Source organism: Protobothrops mucrosquamatus, unplaced genomic scaffold (assembly GCF_001527695.2).
Source record: "Protobothrops mucrosquamatus isolate PMUCROS unplaced genomic scaffold, P.Mucros_1.0 scaffold10, whole genome shotgun sequence".
NCBI lineage: Eukaryota > Metazoa > Chordata > Lepidosauria > Squamata > Viperidae > Protobothrops > Protobothrops mucrosquamatus.
In genome coordinates this window covers 917,468-940,183 of record NW_015386397.1, presented here as the reverse complement: position 1 = coordinate 940,183, position 22,716 = coordinate 917,468, and the positions used below count along the sequence as shown (strand labels likewise).

At 37.0% G+C, this 22,716-nt stretch overlaps 1 protein-coding gene across 1 annotated transcript in view; it reads right to left on the bottom strand.

Annotated features, from left to right (window-relative positions):
- The window catches only part of PPP1R9B (protein phosphatase 1 regulatory subunit 9B), an 82,224-nt gene that overhangs the window by 56,992 nt on the left and 2,516 nt on the right, over positions 1-22,716 (bottom strand). The gene's annotated exons all lie outside the window — the stretch shown is intronic.

Below are 22,716 nucleotides of genomic sequence, written 5' to 3'. Positions count from 1 at the left end.
AAAAAGAGACAATTCTCGATCTTCCCCCTATCTAGTCAAGAAGGGGATCACATGCCTCTTTTCAGCCCTAGTTCCACAGGGATGTGAGCCTTGGAGAACAATGCAATTGATCCAGTGCTCCACAGAAACTTGTGTGAGAAGAGGGCATTGCTTTCTAGAATAGTTGTTGTTGGATGTTGCTGAATGTTGGTGTCATCCCAAACATTGTGGTATGTCACCTTTCACACGCATGTCGTAGGCTCACCATCACTGTTCTAGTAAGTAATGTGAATAACTTAGAGGGTCATCGCAGGTTTTTTTCTGGGTCATCCTGTTTCTTTTCTTTCTTTGAAAGAAACTGTTCCACTGTTGGAAATCAGGGAGAAGGAAATGAGGCTGAATGCTCAGCTGGCAAATTCATGACAAAGGTGAAATCAGAACCTTCACTATCAGATTCATAGATCAATCTCACAACTGATATGCTATACAAGCTTTTTAAAATTACTTCTATAATCTACAAAGTTAAAGGTATTAACATAGTAATGTTTACAAAATGAAACATCACAGCAGCTTGAAACTTGGGAACTATCAGAAACAGAGGCACATTTGTAATAAATGACACACAGCAACAACCCTCTAACTGAATTTTTAATCTTGCTCTGTTCTCTAGAGTTATACAAAATAAGAGATTTTATGGAAAATAAGAATGAAGATCCCCCCCACTGACTGCCATTATTAAACTTCCATAATGCCCTAGAGATCCATTATATCCTAAGTATTTTAGAAAATTAAAATGGCAGCTCCTCTAGCCTGTGCATACTCACATCAGAGTGTCAGGTTTTTTTAAAAAAAAAAACTCATCAAAGATTGTAAGAAATTAGACTGATATAAGGCCTGGGTTCATATAACCCACTAACTAGATAAAAGTACAGTTGGGTAATTAGTGGTTGCTGAAAACCAGTTATTATATTAGCATCTTGTGTGAACCAGGTGACTGTCACTTAAAGCCATGATGTAGTTTACTGTTTGCTAATCGAAGAAAAAATGATGCCTTTGAACTGTGGTGCTGGTGTAAATTACTGCATGTACCATGGACAGCTAGAGTAACTAACGGAGAGGTGTTAAATCGTATAAAAACAGACACATCACTGGAAACTGAAATCATAAGACTACATCTGATTTACTTTGGCCAGTTATACATACAAATTCATCAGAGAAGGCAATGATGTTAGGAATGGTTAGTGGACAAAGAAGAAGGGGCAAGCAAAGAACACTCTGGCTGGATAACATCAAATCTGATGCAAAATTGAACATTCAACAATTAAGAAAAGCTGGGCTTGACAGGGAAGCATGGAGGGTGCTTGCCTATAAAGTCACCAAGAGTTCGACAAGACTAAATAATTAAAAACAAAAACAACAGTTTACTGCTTGGGCACAGCAATTTATGTGAGTACAACAACTGTGTTATGTACACCCAAGTTTCAGGTTAATCATCAATCAAAGAAATATCAATCATAGAACTCTGCAATCTCTTTTAATAGAGATATGAGAATGTGAATTATGATTCAGCTTTGTCCTTTCACTTGTATATCAAAACTACAATGAAATGGTGGATTACAGTTACTGCATCAAAGGAAGAAAAGAGTTAACTCAGAATTTCATTATTCAAAAGGCAGAAAACTCAGAGATTTTAATGTTAGGATAAGAAGGGTGGATGACAGAATAAAAAGGGGAAAAGAAATAACTTGTTTTTTTTAAAACACAAGAGAAAAAATAGCCTCTTCTGATAATCATTTTATAATTAAAAACGCAGGAAGAGTTTCTTAAGTATTCTAAGCAAAAACAATGTATATCCTACATGAACATACACAATTATAATTAAATAACATTTTTATAGTTCAAAGTCAACTGGTTCTTTCAGTAACCATCCGACAATCCTATACTACAAAACCAGCAACCAACAAGAGAGAAATTCATCATAAAAAGTCTTACATTTATCATTTTGAGATGGGGACACTGAGATTTTAAAGTATATTTGTTTCCAAAATAAAGACAACCAGTTTGGTATAGTGGTTAAGATATCAATTTTGAAACTAACTAGAAATTTGATACCAGAACCAAACCCCAGGAGATTCTGACTTCTTTCTTAGCTAAAAACCAACTGTGTGACTTGAAGCCACTCACTTTTTCTCAGCACTGCAAAGGAGGTAAGGGCAAACCTGTTCTGAAAAATGCTGCCAAGAAAACTATAGGGGTTAATCACCTGAAGTCAAAACTGATTTCAAGGCACAATTTTTTAAAGATCCCCAAAATAAAGTTGAAATAAATTATGATACTGTTGACCAAATAAATCTATATTGGCTACACTTTCTACTTTGTTTTAATTTAGACCTGCATGGGTGTGAGTCCTATTTCACATACCCAAATCCACTTGCATAACAAAAACCATTACAAAAATGCTCCTGAACTTGAGAAAAGTTCATTCTTGATATATAAGCATTAGTAAATAAAAAAGCATCCTACACATAATTAGCCTTCTCTTCCCAAAGGTACTTATAGCAAACATAAAAGGAGGGATGGAATAGCTGTGTTTTTATATTGAACAGAATGGAGATATTTTCAAATTATACTACAGCTCTTAATATTGCATTTGTATTCACTCTTCCACTGTTGAATATATAATTCAGTCAATCTCAGAAACTCCCTTCTATTTAATATAAGGAATGGGATAAAATATGAGTAATTGGCAATTATTTGTAGTTAGCTATCCTTTGGTCTATACCTGGAACCCACTTAGACATTTCTCTGCTGACGTGGTTTGCATCACTGATGGCATTCTTCTGGTCTAACTGTAGAAAACCATTTGAATTTAGTACAACTGTAGGGAATTCCAAATATGAGGGGGCTAAGCTAATTCAGTATTGCTTAGTTACAAGCTGAAGTGAATGACTGCTAGTGGACTCAAAACAGCCATATTTCTATGTCTTAATAAAGTAGAACAGCATTATAGACATACACATTTCACTCTTTCTGTATAAGAGTATTGGAAATACAAATACCTTGTTCTCATTTTGGTAAACAACATTTCTTAATATGGCAAATAATGTTACTTGTTTGGAAATAGTGAAAAAAAATGTATGACTTTTTTCTTTGGTATGACCCAGACTGGTAAATATATTTTTAACCACAATTTAACATCTGTTTTTCTAGTGCTGATAACTGTAACTTCTCAGTTTTGATAAAAGGGAACCTTTGTATTGTTTTATTATCTGATCATGCAAACTGGGGCAATCACTGAGTATTCTGGAGAATGGTAAAAAGCCCTGAAGACAAAAGAATTGCTGATTAATCTACCTGATAAAATCTTGGTCATTCTTGGGCAGAAGCATGTCCACAAACAATTAAGGCAAGTTACCACTTAACCACACAATAATTACCTTCTATTTTTTTAAAAAAGCAAGCTGCTATTTAAAAAAAAGCAAACAGCCAAAAAGGCAGCTTGATTGGGAAGTTCTCTAGGTCAGAAGTCCCCAACCTTTTGGGCACCAGGGACCAGTTATGTGGAGAGAGTTTTTTCTGTGGACCGGAGGGGGCGTGGTTTTGTGTGCTGCCTGCATCCTGCGGATGGGGCTTTCCTTGTTTCTGTGGAACAATTGATGGCATGCCGTGGCCTGGTACTGGTCCACAGACTGGGGGTTGGGGACTCCTGCTCTGGGCGTCAGTCAAAAGCTAATTTCCAAGATATTCTTAATGGTCATTCATTTGCCATTGGGCAAGGCATGATCTTGAGCAGCTACAGTTGCCAGTGCTAAGCTTTTACTTTTTATATTCCAACAACAGCTATTATTATTATTATTATGATTATATAATACTTTGCCTTGCCATATCTCTTTTCTATTCTTCATTTGCTCTTTCTCTACACCAGTTTGATCTCTCCAATACTCAGTAAGCCTTCGTGGTGTACTAGTCTCAGTGCATTTTCTTCACTGTCTTTTAGATATTCTCCTAATGTCCTTTCTTCTTCAACTGTCTGGTGTACTTGCAACTATCCACACCCACTTATTTTCTTTAGTAAGTAGAGCCTGTCAACATCATTGCATGGAAGAAGAGTATGATTCATTATCACTATTTTCCTGGTCTCTCTATCCAGGGATTTTAATTTTGCCTGAGTCCAGTCCATTATTTCAGCTGTAATGACTGGAATGTGTTAATTGTCTTGATGGTATTTCCTCCACTGAGTTTGGCCTTTAAGATCTTCTTCACTTTTATGATGTCTTTACTTCTAACCTTCTAGACTTCAGTGTGCTTAATTTGTCAGTCTGAAAGATGCCCACATATTTGTAGTGATTGCCTTCATCCAGACTCTTGCTCTTGTTTTCATGGGGCTTCATAATTTCTTTAGTTTTTCACTATTTTTCCCCTTCTGATGCAAGGATGACATGTTTAGTCCAAACTTTATTGCAATATCTTGTTTTATGGGGAAGAAATGGAGGTAGTGACAGATTTTATCTTTCTGGGCTCCAAGATCACCACAGATGGGGACTGCAGCCAAGAAATTAAAAGATGCTTGCTCCTGGGGAGGAAAGCTATGGCAAATCTAGACAACATACTAAAAAGCAGAGACATCACTCTGCCAACAAAAGTACGTATAGTCAAGGCCATGGGTTTTCCAGTTGCAATGTATGGCTGTGAAACTTGGACCATAAGAAATGCTGAGCGACAAAGAATTGAGGCCTTTGAACTATGGTGCTGGAGAAGACTCCTGTGAGTCCCCTGGACTGCAAGATGATCAAACCAGTCAGTCTTAGAGGAGATCAACCCTGACTGCTTTTTAGAAGGCCAGATCCTGAAGTTGAAACTCAAGTACTTTGGCCACCTAATGAGAAGGAAGAACTCACTGGAGAAGAGCCTAATGCTGGGAAAGATTGAGGGCAATAGAAGCAGGGACAACAGAGAATGAGGTGGCTGGATGGAGTCATTGAAGCAGTAGGTGTGAGCTTAAATGGACTTCAGAAAATGGTAGAGGACAAAAAGGCCTGAAGGAACGTTGTCCATGGGGTCGCGATGGGTCGGACATGACTTTGCAACTAACAACAACAAACCAAGAGTGCTAAGCAGCAATTTTATTTTAGATGGTGTTTTTTCATACAGCTTCAGATTGTCCATGTGAAGGAGATGGATAGCAAGGCAGATGTTTTTGATGTTTGATAGCTATGGCCTGATTTGTTTAGTATTGTTGACAGAACAATCAGTGCAATGACAAACAGTAGTCATGATAGTGAGTCTCCTTGAAAAATTTGTCTCTTGATATCAGCTTCTCCCAACCTATCACCATTGATAAGCAACCATGTCTTCCATTGTGCTACTGATCTTTAGACAAAACTTCTGATGTTTCTACTAACTCCTGTTATTTCTAAGTACTTAATTATCCAATCATGTGGCAGGGAATCAAATGCTTTCTTGTAATCAATCCAAACTACATTCAAGTTGGTCTTCTCCTCTTGCAGTTTTCCAAAATGATCTTGTCAATTAAAAGCTGATCTTTTGTTCCTGTGCTATTTGGACAGATTCCTTTCCGCTCAGGTGGAAAGAGCTTGTTTTCAACTAAATGCTGCTGGACTGCATCAGCTACCACACCAGTTAACAAACTGAAAGTTATTATTGCCGGAATTATGATTAATAACAGAATTAAAGTACTGGTTAAACCAGGCGGAACATTAGCTCACATGGGAGAGTCACACAAGAGAATCATATCAAAGCACACTTCAAATTGCAACTGGGGTTGATTCATTATTGTTTGAGCTTGCAAAATAAGAGCTGAAAAGAAAGACAAAAATGGGATTTCCCCCAAAATAGAATGAAAGACTTTTGGCATAAAAAGAGTTAAGAGCACTTGTATATGAAAGGTAACTGGCAGTAAAGAATTAAGCATTCTTAACTCATTTCTCTCCCCTTATTTAGAATTATCAGCTGAATATGCCAATGAAGGTATGTAGTGGAATTATATTGATTTAATTTGTTATCAAGATATTAACAAGTGAACATAATGTTAATTGAATATAAGCTCACAGTTCTCCTTATCTGTAACCAACATTAGGCAGGACAGCTCTTCAAATAAATGAAGTCTTATAATACAGAAATATTTTAAACAAATCTGTCCTACCCAGAAATGTGAGCTTTAGATGCTGAGATCTTCTGTGTGTTTCTGAGCTGTGGAGCCTTTGTAGAACAGCTACAATCATAACTGATCAAATGAAAAAAAAAAAAAACAGTGGGGAGGGGAATTGCAGAGGAAAAGAAGCAGAAAGATTAATTCTACAAACATCTGCTGTTTCAAGCATTCAAACCCTTCTTTGCCTCTGAACCAGATACAACTCTTAGTATCAGTAACAACTTTCCCTCTTCACCTTCTGCTATCTTGAGAGCTGGAGAAAATGCCTAAAATAACAAAAACAGTAATAACAATCTTTCTTCCTTGGTCAGAAATAAGCAACTCACATCCTTCCAACCCCAATATATTGGATTATAAGTCAAGTTGCCATAGCCACTAGATACAGTAAGTAGGGATGCTGGGAATTTCAGAAGCTGCATGAGGAGAATATTGAGAAGGAGTTGTCCTTCACCTCTGTAATGGCTAGAAAAAAAGTCTGCCATTCCTGTCAACAGATCTGGGTTAGGAAGGATGCTAAATATCTTCTAAACCATTGGGATATGAACCAAAATCCTTCTTTCTTTCACCCTCCCCCCCCCCAGAAATCTCTCTTGAGACAAGCTTGATTTCAAAGCCAGATGAGAACGCAATAAAGTGATAGCATTGAATTACCCTCTTAAATGCTAAGAAACTATTTTCACACTTCTCTGAATATGATGAGAGCTGCTTTGCCATGTGCTAAAGGAACTGATCCTAAAATATAAATCAAAATATAGCAAGCAGATCTTCTTGCTTAGGCTTATTTCTATGGTCATAATGGTGGAGGTCTTGTATAAACTATGGACCATGGGAGTTGTAATCTAAATTGACAGTGAATTCTGAGATTAGTAGGCCAAACATAAGTGGAAAGCACTGGGTTAAGATGTCTTTAATACTTATAAAAATGATGTGTGGAGAGAGTAGGCAGAAAAGGCTTCCCCCCACCACTTTTCTATAATACCTAAGCTTCAATCCCAATAACAGTCATTAGCAGATGATTTCAGTTAGACAATCCATGGCATTTGCTTGCTGTGGGATGCAATAACAGCCACTAGGTCAAATATTTTTGAAAAGTAATTACCGTAGATTCATCAGACTGCCATTGACAATTAGATCCAGTGGCTATATGCAATCCCTGGATTATGGGGGAAAGCAAGTGGAGAGTCAGATTGCGTTCACGCTAACTTTGAAGGCTTCCTGGATGCACATTTTTAGTCACTATGGGAAGGAAAATGGTTTTTGGTCTACGCAGAACTGTTATCAGAAGTAGCATTTACTTTTTCTCAGGACCTGCTCGCTAATACACATTGTGCTAGAATTCAACACCCTATTTCCAAAACAATAGGGCTTGTAAGCATTTATTGCTGGAAATGATGGGCATTTAGTCCAATACATGTGGAGGGCATGAGTGTAGGGAACATTTCTTTGATAAGACTATTGTGCAGAGGGCACCGGCAGTAAGATATTACATACCTATATATCATTAACACCAACACACTTCAAGCACTGCTTTTTAATTTTGTTTTGCTATGCAATAGCAAATCATGCTATGCCAATTGAAATATCAGGCTAAAACCATTCTGGTTATCCTCTATGGTGATTTTTCTCAATCTTGGCATCTTTAAGATGTGTGGATTCCAATTCCCAGAATTCCCCAGCCAGCATTGTTGTCTGGTGTGGTGTGACATCTGTATTGATTTGACTATACTTATTATGAAAAGAGACTTAGTTTTTCTCTGAATCTCCAGATATATACAACAGCTCACAAAATTAGTGAAACCTGCCTATGAACACAAATGTCTTTAAGAAACAAACAAAACAATAAAAAATGTTATTCACCTACCTACTGACTAACATACTCTGGAGTTCAACACATATCCCTATCACATATCAAATATCCCTACTGTTACTTTACTTTTGGCTGTACAAATAGTAGAGAAGGTTGACAAAGCTCAAAAGATGGCATTCTACATTTTAATTTTTTTTAAGGGATGGTCTCATATTTGTTTCCCTTCCTCTGATGTCCATCTCATGTTTAGGAACAAAACTGAACAGATGGCTTCTCAGCCAGCAAATAGAGGCTACTAACCAAGGGGATAAAGCAGCCTATCTCTTGAGGAGGGGGTAGGAAAGGATTATAACAGCAGGAGTTAAAAACAGAAGAAAACAACATCACTCAAAAGACCCTATGCCTCGAAGATTAAGTTCCAATATACCTGTTGCTCCAGACACTACAGAGCCAAGGCAAATTTCTTCCCTAAAATTATTATCTGGATTTTCTCTTGTAAAACCTGTAGGTGAATATCCTCTTTTTTAAATAAATTGTATTTGATATCCCAATTTATTTGTTTTTGCAGGTTTTACTTATTTAGAAAATTTATATTGCTGCCTACTCCCACATGATGATTTAAGGCGGCTTACAAGATGCCTTGCCATCGTGTCAGTTGATATCTCTGACTGGCACTGATAATTAAAATGAAAGAATATTTGAGTATTTCACTTTATCAATCTTACCAATAACTGATATGTAGGTAGCTTTTTAAAATATTCTATTTCGGGGGATGCTTTCAAGTTTGGCTCTTTGGTCAAGAAACTCCTACAACTTATTAGACAGCTGCTAGCATATAGTATATTTGGGCACTTGATAGGATCCCAAAGTTATAGATCTCAAGATCTATAAGCCATTTAATATTTCTTTAAAAGGCTTCAAATGTTTATTTCTCACAATGTTCCAAACACACAACATTTAAAAATGTGAGGAAATTTTTAAGTAAGGTTTTGAACTGCTTCAATAATAGAAGCCCCTGTGTCTGGATGGCTCATTAGGGTAGTACTCTTCAAAATTCTTTTCCCAAATTGAAGCTGTTCCTGCACATTAAAGAGTCATTGTTTTAAAATCCACTGTATCTGTGACTCATTGCAAACTAAACACAGGCAAACCTGACATGCCATACTATAGAGATTTTTTTTCTTCAGTTTAGAAAAGCTAATCTGCCATTTCTGTTGTCTCTTTTGGTGGAAAAAAAAATCCTAAAATAGCCAGGCTTCCACAGGTGGCCAGGTGAAAACTACTGATAAAATATTTTGCTGTTTAAGACTGTTAGTGAGAACAAGATTTCATACTCAATGGAATTTGATTTTTTGTGCATTTTAAGATCAAATAACATTTGATACTATTATACAACAGTAATAAGGAATTGACAGAATTTAATACAAAGATGACAAATCTGTGATTCTCCCATGCAGTTAAACTTAATTTGGCTCCATTTTCCACCATTGGAAATACTGGGTTTGACTGCTGGGGGCTGGATTTCTTCAACTTCTGAAAAGGTACAGGTTGCTGAATTTTGATTTAACAGATGACTGAATTTGAAGCTTGCTGAAACAAAAAGTGTAAAAATAAGTAATTCAAGTCTTAAATTACAAGATTTTTTTGTACCATAAAACCGTCCATTGAACATTTCCAGACTTCAGGAAGTTTGGAAAACTTGAGTATATTTATTTTATCTTTAAATATGAGGTTTTCTGATGGTATCTGGACAGATCAAAAGGAAGCTAATTTCTCAGAAGATATGGGGCATGTCTTTACCTCTTGAGAAAGCCCTGGTTTTGATTCCTAGTGAAGGTGTAATGGTAGCTTATGGCTTCACAGTCCTGAAATTTTGTGCAGGTTTAAGGGCACCTTTTTTGTGCGTATTAGTCTTAAGCCTGCCTAAAGCTATCTGGATCAGACAGATGCACATTAAGGATTATTGTACTGGGAAATCCACTCTAAACAGAGATGGCCAAAGAGATTGGCCTTGCATAGAAAATCCTCAACTACATTAATTTCAAGTGGATTCCTATTTATCAATGTTATCACCATTGGGAAATCATAACTTCATGTAGTCTTAAAAATAAAGCCAGGTCAACAGAAAGTTAGACAGAAAAATGAATAACATGTTACTTGTTACTTTTTTGGGTACTACTTTCATATGATTTGGATGAAAGGTCCTTCTCTAAGCTAAATTTAGAGATATATTGTAGCACTGATTGTAGAATATATTTTTCTGCAGGATATTATTTTTCCAAACCCAATTTTCAAACAGAGAAGAAAAACCCAGATCCTAGATAATCAGGGTTAATTATGATGGGTTAGACTCAACCAGTGGCCAGATTCAGCATTAGGCCACTTCCCATGTTCTTAAGCTCAGTTTTTCAAATCTCTGACAGGAGAGAAAAGTTCATCTAGTTAAGACAATAGACTAGAAACCACCATAGGCATAAAAGCCGCTGAGTGACTTTGGGCCAGTCACTCTTTCTCAGCTCAACTTATCTTACAGGGTTGTTGTGGGAGAAATAAGAGGAGGAAGGAGTATTGGATATGTTCTCTGCCTTGAGTTATTTATAAAAAAAGTAATAAAGGTGGGATAAAAATCTAAAGAAAAGTTGTTTCACATTCATTTGAAATGCCATTTTGTTTTGGCAATTGCAATGCCTGAATGTCTGCCTCACAACATCTTCTACTAATGTTTTGTGTTTTATGTATATCATCTCAGGATTATATTATCTTGGCATTGTAGTTCATGCCAGCCATTCCCAGCTTGAAGGCTTCCAGCTGCATTGGGATCGCAAGTCTCAAAATTCCAAGTCAACACTGCAATTTGGAAGGCACCAAACCAGGGAAAGATAAACTTTATTAAATCTAGGCAAAACCACAACATCAATCCAAATCTCAGTCATTGAACAATATCAGTCACTAAATGATTTTGGAATCTGGATTCTTAAATTTCATTCTTTGACAAAGTGACTAAATTAGTAGACCAGCGAAATGCTGTGGACATAGTATACTTAGACTTCAGCAAAACAACCTACTTCTTGGTAAGCTAGAAAAAAGTGAGATAGATAGTATCACCATCAGATGGGTTTGTAACTGGCTGACAAACCGTATTCAATGAGTAGTCCTTAATGGTACTATGTCTACAAAGAAGGAACAGTGGGGTACCACAAGGTTCCGTCTTAGGCCCTGTACTCTTCAATATCTTCATAAACGACTTACATGAGGGAATAGAAGGGGAATTTATTAAATTTGCAGATGATATCAAGCTGGCAGGAATAGCCAACACCCTAAATGATAGGCTCAAGATCCAGATGGATCTTAACAGACTTGAACACTGGGCCCTAGCTAACAAAATGAAATTCAGGCAGAAAAAACCTAAAGTACAAATATAGATTGGGTGAAGCCAGGCTTAACAGCAGTAACTGTGAGAGGGATCTTGGAGTCTTAGTGGACAATCAATTAAATATGAGCCAACAGTATGCAGCGGCAGCCAAAAAACTCAATGCAATCCTAAGTTGCATTAACAGAGGGATTCAATCAAGATTGTGTGAGGTACTAATACCACTCTATAAAGCCTTAGTAAGACCACACCTAGAATACTGCAACCAGTTTAGTCACCATATTATAAAAAGTACAGAGAAGAGCAACAAAGATTATTAAGGGACTGGAGGCTAACACATATGAAGGACGGTTATAGGAACTGGGCATGACTAGTCTAATGAAGCAAAAGACCAGGGGAGACATGATACTAGTGTTCCAATATTTGAGGGGGTCTCACAGAGAGGAGGAGGGTCAACCTATTTTCCAAAGTACCTGAAGGTCAGACAAGGAATAATGGATGGAAACTGATCAAGGAGAGTTTCAACCTAGAAATAAGGAGAAATTTTCTGGCAGTGAAAACAAATCAATCAATGGAACAGACTGCCTTCAGAAGTTGAGGGAACTTCATCACTAGAAGCTTTCAAGAGACTGGACTGCCATCTGTCAGAAATGTGTAGGATCTCCTGCTTGGGTGGGGGATTTAACTAAATGACCTACAAGGTCCCTTCCAACTCTGTTATCCTATCCTATCCTATCCTATCCTATCCTATCCTACTCTACTCTATTCTACTTGCTTTTATTCTATTCTATTTTGGGAATCAGCTTTATGGGATCATTCACTTCATCTGTGGCAAGCAGCAAAAGGCAACAAGAAACCAAACATATGAAGAAAGCAGTCATAATATTTGCAAAGATACTTATGTGAGAAGGGAACCTTGCTTTCATAGCACTATTTTTTTCTTCAATATTGTTTTGTTTAGAAAAGTAACACAGATAAACACCTGAGTTTTAAAAAGTAACGTAAGTCCAGAGTTACAACTACAGAAGCATCAGCCTCCTGGTAAATAAAAACCAAATTGAACAAAATCTCAAGATATTTCATGATCACATTACTGCATCATACTGTACCATCAAACTGGCAGATACTGTGGCTGGAACAAACTAAGGTAGTCCTCGACTTACACCTACCATATTTGTTTATCAACTGTTTCATGTTATGATGGTGTTGAAAAAAGTGACTTATGATTGGTCCCCACACTTACGACTGTCACAGTGCTTCATGATCAAAATTTGGTTGTTTGGCACCTGACATTTATTCACAATTGGTTGCAGTATCCTGGGATCACATGATCCCCATTTACAAACTTCCCAAAGAACTTACAACAAATATAATTAAAGGGAGAAGTCAGATTCTCTTAACAACTGGCATTGTAAAATCGAGTGTGACTCACAACGACTACATAACTTATTAATGGAACTTCCAGTATCAATTCAGAAACTTACGTTGAGAACTATCTGTTAATGAATTTTGTTCAGATTATACTTGAAGGCAGGAATTCTCATTTATTTTTTTTTTACTTGTGGGCTCCTGAACCTCATTTACTTCTCTGACTCCCGTGATAATCACTGTTAGCTAGAAAAATGGTACTTTATCTATCAACAATGCTTATTAATCCAATTATTAATTGGATAATTATTAATCATATAAAGTCCATGCCGTACTAGAAAAACGCCATGGTCCCTGAAGTGGGGAGACATATGGCCCATGTTAAGAATCACTGCTCTAAAATATGGATGGCCAATTCGCAACCAGTTAGCTCCAGGCAGCTATTACGCTTTCTTTAATGAGACTTTTGGCCTAATTTCAAAAGCATCCTGAAACTAATGATTCTAATTTCTGCCTTTATTTTTTTTAATAGTCCACTATGTAGCAGAATGAGAGAGACAGACGCACGCACACAGGGGGGGGGAAGAGATTGAAAGAGAAGAGGTTCAGAGAGAAATACAGGATGACTGGAAAAGAGAATTAATGCCCTCATCTGCTTCTGGCTCTGGTCCTCTCGTGTGTCCTTCAGTCCCGTCAACCATTGGAATGCATTCCCTGATTGTCCCTGGGCTAGGATGGCAGAAACTGTTTAGGCTCTACTAATAGAATGATGTACAATTCTGCAAAAGGGTTTAATGCAGACTTTTCCTACTGCCATATTATTATCCTGGCAGATGAGGCCATGCCAGCATAATACATAGTGGGTTCTGTTATAAAGTATTATTTCAGAGAGTAAATGATAAAGTCCTTTGGTGTATGAAAAAGTAACTAAGGGGATATCTGCTAGTCACAGGCACGGGGGCATTGAAATAGTGAAAACAGAAAAAGAAATTGGAGGTGGAAACCTCAAATCATGTATAGAAAGGACCAAGTACCACATATTTCTTAACCGCTTGTTACCATTCTCCCATTAGGAATGTGGTCCAGAAATCTATGCTATTGTATTATAATGGAAAAAAGGGCATATCCTGGGATATGCTAGACAATGCTGCCTGAAAAGAATAAAAGAAATGGTCTTATCCCACAAAAAAGATTTGTGGTATACATTTTCACAAACTTACCTAAGGGCCAAAAATACTCATGGGTCGGTTAGCTTTCCACTATATTACAAGATATTTTGCTTTTGTTGGAAAATATTAACACAGCCAACACTCGTGTATAAAATCTGGCTAGTTCAAAATTTCTCCTCTGTGTGTGTTTGTGATGTGTGTTTGTGTCCCCAATCATACCACTTCAAGCAACAAGCTCTGAAAGAATTCTCTGTTGTGTTCATATACACCAGTATGCCATTCTCTTGCAATGAGCTCCCGTTAAGAGTTTAAATGCTCTGGTGCCTTACTTTTACTTGTGTTTTAGCAGAGTCAAGTAGATTCTTCTTCTGACCATTGATTGGGATATGGCTCCATATCTTTCAAACAAGTTAGAATACCCTGCAACATTGATATCTGGAGTCCAATCAACAATATACCAGGATGGGCTGCTCCACTTTCTACTCTGTATGGCAAATCACATTGTTAAAACATTTCTCTAAGTTATAAAGGGAGAAAAAAAATTCCACTTGCAATAATATATCTAAGGTTTGGTATCTTTTTATGTAATACTCTAAATATCAGAGTGTTTCCAGGATTTCAGTAATCCTGGTATTTTGCAAAATGTTTTGTGGAATGCCAATATCTTGCAAGTTGCAAAATTCAGCAGTTTTGTGAAATTTTACTCATGTAAAAAGATTTAATTTTAAATCAAAGTTGTAGACTTATACATGGCATTTACCAAAACAGCAGACATCTTATCACCTGCAGGCATTATGTTCCGACCTGTTATATAATCTAGATAGATCCTTTCTCCTTTAAGTACTATCTATTAGAATAGGTGGTTTTTCTTTTTTAAAATAATTCAAAAACTGCATCTGCTTATACTTAATTTGAAGTGATACCATAAACAGTATCATGTCAAAATTTTGCTACTTTCTGCTTCATGTTTGGCTCAAGTCTTCAAATGATGAAGAGAACTGTAGAAACTGAAATATCCATTATCTTGCAGTTTGCTCAGTAGCACTATAACTACCCGTATTTTATTTGCTAACCAGGAGATAATAGCAACATTATCCATAAGAGCAGAACAAGGAAGATGCTTATTCTTACATGGTGAGCTGGTTGGAGAGTACAGTACAAGCTAAGAATACCTACTCAGAAGCAGATCTATAGAATCCTTTTCAGATCTCCTTTTCTTTCTGTTCTCAGCACTCCCACCTAAACTTTTAATCTCACAAACACTTTCCCCATCCTGGAGAACCGACATAATTTTTTTGCCAGAGAACTGAAGTGATTTCTTACAGAGGGCTTTTGAAATTAGGCCAATGATTCCAGATTGCTCACTCTTGACTTAAATAATTAGCCAGTGTGATGCAGTGATTGGGTTTTGATAGAGTTAGTCTACTGTAATACGAAATTCCTTGCAGGCCTTAGGTAAGAACAAGGGCCCACCTGCCCAGCATTTTCTTACCATGGTGTCCAACCTAATTACCAATACTCTATGACACTTTAGAAGCAGAGCATGAATGAATAACTATGTTCTCAGCAACTGGTATCCAAAGGCATACTGGAAGACACACACACACACACAGTATGTATGTATGTGTATGCGTGCATCAGCTGGTCCTGCTTTAAAGCCCTGTTTCTGCAGCCAACTTATGATATTTATGGCAGTCTATAATCATAAAAGATTGTTTGACTGATTACAAAAACAAATTTCACAATTCAAAAGATATCAGAACAGGTATCAGTCTGTCCATCAAAAAAAAATCAAATTCTACAGTCAGATAATACTTTTATTAGGAGCACCCAAAGTGATATAGAAAAATGTAGTGTAGAGGTAGTTCTTGCTTACCAACTTCCTTGTTTAGTGATCCTTTGAGTCTACAATATTAAAAAAAATAGTTTGCAACCAATCTTCGTATTTATGACTATCACAAATCACATAGTGACATGATTGCTATTTGGGCACTTTGCAATTGTTGCTCATTTATAATTGTTGCAACATCCTGTGACCATATGATTGCCATTTGTATGTTTTATCAATGATTTGCAACAGATTTAACAGAAAATAAAATTGTAAGTTGCAGTCATGTAATGTTTCTGTTAGCAACCACAATGCTTTGCTTAGCAACCAAAAGGGAAATGATGTAATAACTCTATTGCAGTCATGTGATTTTCTGCTTAGCAATTGCACACTGAGCAATAAAGTTGCCAGTCCCAATTGTGGTTGTTAAGCAAGGACTACCCATGTTAGGATTCAAGGCTATAAATGTTTCCATCAGTTAAATATTGGAAAAAGGTAGAAATGGGAGGAAAAACAAGGACACCCAAAAGGAGGCCCAGTCTAAAGCTATGAGATCTACAAATTTAACCTTGATGGGAGTTGTAAACAGTGTGTTTCTTTGTGATATGTGAACACAATATGAAGTTTCACCTAGAGTTCAGAAAAAATAATAGTGACTCTTTCTATCCCAGGAGTGAAATGATAAAAGTCGGAAGTGTCCATTCTATCCAGGATTCCACCCTACCTTCACTAAATGTCCCACGTAGGTCTAGGAGTATTATCTCCTTATATTTTCTATATATTGCGGGTCCGTTTATGTTTATGCATCAAATCATTGTCTTCCTTTTTTTTTTTTTTTGGAGCCAAGAAACACCAAACATTGTAAGTATTACTTCTTGGGGGAATTCTTTCAGCTTGTCATTACCATTACACTTCAACCCAAATTTTAATCAGAAATGAAAATCCATGCATTCAGCATGTCTCAAATGATCACTAGGTTGACTATAATGCTACAAGGATACAAGCATCCTAGCAGCAATTTTCTTCTGTCAAATGTTACTTTTTTCCATTTTAATTGACTCTCAAATATGGTAGTCCTTGATCTATGACCATAGTTGAGCCCAAAATTTCCATTATTAAGCAAAACAGTTAAGTGAGCTCTGCCCCATTTTATGACTTTTCTTGCCATAGTTGTTAAGTGCATTACTGCAGTTATTAAGTTAGTAACATGGTTGTTAAGTGAATCTGGCTTTCCTGTTGAGTTTGCTTGTCAGACTGCAACCTGTCATAAATTCATGTCAGTTGCTATGTGTCTGAATTTAAATCACGTGCCCATGGGGATGCTCAATGGTCGTAAATGTTAAAAATAGTCATGTTACTTTTTTCAGTGCCATTGTAATTTCATACAGTTAGTAAACGAATGATTGTAAGTTAAAAACTGCCTGTATAGCAAGCAGCAAGATTCCCTTTGGGCGTAGAATTACTGCTAGCCTATGATTTTAATAGGGCTTTAAATTGTTTTAATTTGTAAACTAGTTCTGACAGCAATGAGGTACTGATATAAAAGGATTAAGTAATCCCATCTTTAATGGAATAAGATGTTGCATTAGGAGTAGAGAGATATCAGTTCAAATCCACCCTCAGCTTTAGGCTATTAGCCGCATTCACACAACATGTTTAACTAGGTTCATTAAGACCTAGTAGTGCACCCATATAATATGCTCTTTTTTGTGTGTGTGGCTCAGCTCAGCATATTGTACAACTGTAATCAATTGGATTAAGTTTGAATGGCTAAATTGACCACGTTGTATACATTCTCTCTCTCTGCCACACCTATCCCATAGGACAGTTGTAAGGAAAAATAGAGAAAGGGTCACTATGTATATCACTTTGAGCTCCTAGAGAAAGATGGATATAAATTTAACAAAAATGAATAAATAGGAAGAGCTGCTCCCTTTCCAATTCTAACTTTGTTTATATATCGAATAAACTCCTACTTTGTTTGATAATGGTTGATAATATTCCCTCCATCCATAATGCACTATCTATGTTCCCTCATCCCGAGTGGGAATTCGTTTGGTTCAATACTAATTGCTAGGACTGCATTTCCTGGAGATACATCCTTTCATTCCTTGTTGATACCTGGGAGGGTAATAGATAACTAATGGCATTGTAATATTTTTATATATTAGTTCAGGATTGCTTGTGGTCCCAATATCAATGAAGTTTGCAGCATTTGGACTGCAGCATTTGAATCAAGCCACATATGTCCAGTACAGAGTTCTCGCACAACTGTGCACTTGTACTCCAGAAATCCAGCAGACTGCCAGTTTGAATTTAAAAGTTTTTCTCAGTCAGGTATAATCTTTCCCTTTGTCATAATAAACAATAGCTTTATCTAGGATTAACTCCCCTTTTGGGCTGATATATTTATATAATTCAGTGCCAAAAATGACATAAGGATGGGCAGCGCCTTAGTTGGTTTTAAAAGGCATGTAAGAAATTTGTAACTAGAATCATCATATACAGCAGCAATATAGACGTATACATTCTGATGATGGAGCCATGTAACAATAAAAATAGTCCTTCATTGATGACCATAACTGGGACTAGAATTTCTGTGCTAAGAAAGATGATCATTAGGTGAGTCATGCCCAATTTTATGACCTTTTTGCCACCATTGTTAAGAGAATCATTGCAGTTGTTAAGTGAATCATTTAGTCATTAAGCAAATTTGGCTTCCCCCAGTGACCTGGCTTATGGGAAGCTGGTTGAGAAGTCACAAATGGCCATCACAGACCCCAGGTTGCTACATCATAAATGCATGCTAGTTGCCAAGCAGCCAAATTTTGATCACATGATTGTGAGAATGCTGCAAAGGTTATAAATGTGGGGACTGATCATAAGTCACTTTTTTCTGTACCGTTATAACTTCAGATGGCTGCTAAAAGAGGACCCATATTACCTCTATGCTTTATTTCATAGTGGTCTCTAGACTGTCACTATTGTAAACAAAGTGCTATGCATGATTTGTTCTGAATAATAGCACTTTTTCATATTCTTGTATTGCACTCTAAATTTTGGGGCTCCTATCCCAGATTGTCTGAGCTAAGCTATATCTTGGGAGAGATGACATAGTTCTCATACCTAACCTTGCAGGGTTTCAGCATTCTTAGATGAGAATTCATGTTAAAGTACAAAAACATTCCAGAATTTGGTGATTTCTACAAGATTTGAAAGATTTTTCTCTTTAAGTATTATACTGCACCATATTACATTGCATTGTTTGAAATGAGGGTATTTAAGATCATAGCTGATTCTGGGGGCGACAGGCACCTTGGCAACTATACACTATATGCTGACTTCTGATCTAAAGTAAATGGCAAGTAAGGAAAAAGTGAAGGGAGCAATAGTCAGTAAGTCCTCTTCCCCTAAGGTCTGTCCTTGTAACCTAGAATTGATGCTAAATGTTAGACAGCAGCTGACAAATTGAGCATGAAAGGCTGCCACTCTTATTATAAGGCCAGCCTTTGATTTCACATATCCCAATTCAGTTCTATGAGATTTGGGTCATATGTAATGGAGATTGGCAAGTACCCCTGACCGCTTTACCCAGAATGAAAAAAAAAGAGTGGGATGGAACAGTGTTTTCCAATATACCTGAAGGAAGTGTGCTTGAACACTGCTTTCTGCTCTAGTATCTTGCTACCCACCTACAACAATCTGTCAGTTGAGATGATTGCATCACCTTCCCCAGTGCTATTGAAACAAGTAGAAAGGCAGGATATACAGTGATTGAATATGTGAAAGCTAGGACAACTGCTAACCTTGTCCTCAAATCACTCCCACCCTCTTATGCCCAAATTTAGCTGCATGGCAGAAACATTCTAACATCACCAAGTATTTGGATGAGCACAGAACATAACAAAGAATATGTTAGCATTCTAAGAATTTGGGATCATATATTTTATTTCTGAGATAGACTTCTCTATGTAGCAAAGTCCATCCACAAATAGACCAACCTACATATATACAGCAACAGTGGACTAAGGACCAGAGTATTTGACCAATCCAAGATAGTCTCATCTAAAAGAAATGCTCAGGGAACTATGAGATGTAAGAATTGAAGTTAATGCAAGAATGTACTAAATTGGTAGCCATCCAGTTCTTGCTTAAGAACCTCCAATGGGCAATGGCAGGAAAGAATAACAGAATTGGAATGGACCTTGGAGGTCATCTAGTCCAACCCCCCATTCAAGCAGGAGACCCTCAACCATGTCAGACAAATGGCTGTCCAAAAAGTTTTGAAACCAAGAGAAATCTCCTTTACCGCTGCCCTTGTTCTCTTCTTTCAGAATTAAGAAACACTTTTCCAGATGTAGCTAACTACAGCAGGTCAGTGAAGGATGCTGGGAGTTGTAGTTCATCAACACCAGTGTTGAGTGCAGCCATGCAGAGATTGATGAAGTACATCTTCCCATGTTCCTCACCACTGAACTGCTGGGCAAGGCAGCCACATCTGGAAAACCTGACCAATTTCAACCCCAAAAGAATAAAATAAGTTTTAGTGGGAATTTAGCGCTAGCTTTTCTCATGAACAAAACAGGACATTGTGGCCCAAAAAGGCCATGCTTAGAGTTAGTACACACTCTGTGAGAAAAGAACATCCTTAACCGCAAACCATGTGCAGAAAGCAGACCAATCCTTGTTTTTTGCACAACTATTCCAGTGCGATAAATAGAAATCATAACACAACAAAGCACCAATATGCATCTGTAATACAATGTTTTTCAACCTCTGCAAATCCAAGATGTGTGGACTTACAGCTCCCCAAATTCCCCAGCCAGCTATGCTTAAATCATGCTGGCTGGGGAATTCTGGGCACTGAAGTCCATCATCATTATTCAAGGTAGGCTGTTTCACTGCTTTAACAGCTTTAATCATTAGGAAATTCTTTTGAACTCTTTAATTTCAGTCTGTTTTAGTCTCTATTTTATTCTCAGTTTCAACAGAGAATTGGGCCATTTCCACCTGGATGTGACTGTCTTTTAAATATTTATAGACTGCTACCATATCTCCCATTAGTTTTCTTTTTTAGAAACTAGTATTTTGCAAATTTGTGATAACACAAAACAAAACAAATACAACTTCTAATATAAGGTCTCTTAATATAATTTGGCAAAATTCTTTCCAACTTCCAATATTTCACATACTTAACATTACAACTTCCAGAATCACTACAAAAATATCACACATCATCAAGCAACCTGGTGATGGCAGTCCGCAGTTTTCAACAGCAAGGGTCCCTAAAGTTTTGTGCTGCTAGGAACACTTGTCCATTCACAAAATGGCTGCAATGGAAGAACATAACCAGTTATAAAGCATTGATTTACAGGCATGTTATGTACCATCACTCTCTACCCGCCACCTCATGCAAAATGCTACCACCTATTCCTGATTTCATTTTTTTGTGTACAAGGAGATACCCTAAGCAGTGAATTACATATAACCCTTATTTTATTTCCTAAGAAATAAGATCTAGATAAATTTTTGAAATTAAGATGATACTGATGTTGGATACTTTCTTTGCTCTGCACCATGCCAACTTTCCATTTTTTTAAAAAAAAAATCTTACTTTAAAAATTACATGTAATTTAATGTAAGTTATTTTAGCTGTGAATGGGTACCAAGAAAGATGTATTCTGATACTAAAGATCACAGTGGCCAGCTTTTATTGTCCAAACACATTGGACTACAACTGCTCAACTTTCTGACTAACAGGCTCACTATGAATCTATTGTATTTTTGTTGTTCTGAATCCCCTGGAAACCTGAATGGATTTATTGTTCACAAAAGCTTGCCTGTCAGATATGTCCCTTCTTCCATGACACTCACCAAAAAATAAACAATACTTAAACTAGCTCCCAAAAATCTAATACTTATGCCACCTCTAACTGAAAGACATTGACTTTTTCAGGATGCATCTAAACTTATACTGGTAGGAGCCAAGTTACCTTTGGCAGTGAAGTACTTATCCATGCCCATTTCTAACTTGCAGAAACTTAACTCAACTCCTACATTCTTATCTATAGCTTATCTATATATTGTTCAAACTGTGCTAACCCATGACATGTTTTAATAATATCGTAGTGCCCTAGTTCACATAATTTCTGGATTAACAAATCGCATTTTGATTTGTTAATTACTAACGTTACTAAATGGGCTAAGTTCACACAATATGCTAGACTAGGCCAATATGATGTTGGATAACTGGTATTTCAGCATGTTTGGGGAATCCAAACATTATCATAATATATGAGTTAGTCCATCCACAATGAGCCAGCATAGTTTATTTGGGCACTACATGTTGTACACTTGTATTGCATTAATCTGGGTTTAAGGATTAACATGAGTACACCCAGTCTGGTATAAATCCTACTATAATAAAATTGAACCATGATTTACAAATTACAGTCACTCATTTCATCATACTGAGTTGAAACAAAACAAACCTTGCTAGGGCCTCCCGTCATGTATAAACCTGGGCAATCTCACCTTAGATTCCATCAAAAGTTATATTCCTGCATGTACTTTTTTTTCTGGATGGGAGTCCATTTTTCTCTCAATTCAATTGCCTTTCCTATGGAAAAGCAGAAATCCACCCATCTCTGATCTACCATGGCAAAATGGTCTTACGGTGTCAAATGAAACCCAGTTAAAGCTGAGAAATTATGCCTGATATGTCTTTTATTCTTCCAATTTGTTTGGCATGGGGTGGGAATGTAGCTAATCAAAGAGTCCAAAGGGAAAGGAGAGGGGGGGGGGGGAAACAGATTGCAATGATCATATTCCTTGTCAGTGACTTAATCCCACCATCACCATCACACAAAAACACACACACACACACACACACACACACAGAGAGAGAGAGAGAGAGAGAGAGAGAGAGAGAGAGAGAGAGAGAGAGAGAGAGAGAGAGAGAGAGAGAGAGAGAGAGAGAGAGAGAGAGAGAGAGAGAGAGAGAGAGAGAGAGAGAGAGAGAGA